The sequence below is a fragment of the Salmo trutta genome, unplaced genomic scaffold, assembly GCF_901001165.1.
Source record: "Salmo trutta unplaced genomic scaffold, fSalTru1.1, whole genome shotgun sequence".
In the NCBI taxonomy this organism is placed as follows: domain Eukaryota; kingdom Metazoa; phylum Chordata; class Actinopteri; order Salmoniformes; family Salmonidae; genus Salmo; species Salmo trutta.
The window spans coordinates 583,367-584,759 of NW_021823258.1; positions in this window are offsets into that span (position 1 = coordinate 583,367).

Consider the following 1,393-nt stretch of genomic DNA (forward strand, 5'->3'; position numbering starts at 1 on the left):
TGTGGTGTGTAGTAATATAATACATTGTGGTGTGTAATACATTGTGGTGTGTAGTAGTATAATACATTGTGGTGTGTAGTAATATAATACATTGTGGTGTATAATACATTGTGGTGTGTAGTAGTATAATACATTGTGTTGAATTGTGTTGAAAATGTGTTGAATTGCAGGAAATGAGCTATAAAATGGCTCCTTGTATTTCTTGTGACTGGAGGGGTGAGGACATGTTGAACAGGTTGGGGTCACATGGGTTCAGAGATGGGGGTTTGTTATTACACAGATAAAGATTATCCATCCGGGAAACTTTACCAAACAGTGTTTGAGTACCCCTGATGTAGGGAATAGGGTGCATTTTGGGACAAAGCGCAGTGTCTGCCTTTGTCCCACAGCGGCCATATTCTATCTATTAACAACATGCCTGTAGTATTTAGGTTACTGTACTATACATGAAGCATCAGTAGCATCGTCCTAGTTAGATTTTGGATACACACATGTTTTCTGTAACCTAGCCTCACATCTATGATCTGTAACCTAGCCTCACATCTATGGTACGACATCTATGATCTGTAACCTAGCCTCACATCTATGGTACGACATCTATGATCTGTAACCTCACATCTATGGTACGACATCTATGATCTGTAACCTATCCCCACATCTATGGTACGACATCTATGATCTGTAACCTAGCCTCACATCTATGGTACGACATCTATGATCTGTAACCTAGTCTCACATCTATGGTACGACATCTATGATCTGTAACCTCACATCTATGGTATGACATCTATGATCTGTAACCTAGCCTCACATCTATGGTACGACATCTATGATCTGTAACCTAGCCTCACATCTATGGTACGACATCTATGATCTGTAACCTAGCCTCACATCTATGGTACGACATCTATGATCTGTAACCTCACATCTATGGTACGACATCTATGATCTGTAACCTCACATCTATGATCTGTAACCTCACATCTATGGTACGACATCTATGATCTGTAACCTCACATCTATGATCTGTAACCTCACATCTATGATCTGTAACCTAACCTCACATCTATGGTACGACATCTATGATCTGTAACCTAGCCTCACATCTATGGTACGACATCTATGATCTGTAACCTCACAGCTATGGTACGACATCTATGATCTGTAACCTATCTCCACATCTATGGTACGACATCTATGATCTGTAACCTCACATCTATGGTACGACATCTATGATCTGTAACCTCACATCTATGGTACGACATCTATGATCTGTAACCTCACATCTATGATCTGTAACCTCACATCTATGATCTGTAACCTCACATCTATGATCTGTAACCTAACCTCACATCTATGGTGCGACATCTATGATCTGTAACCTATCCCCACA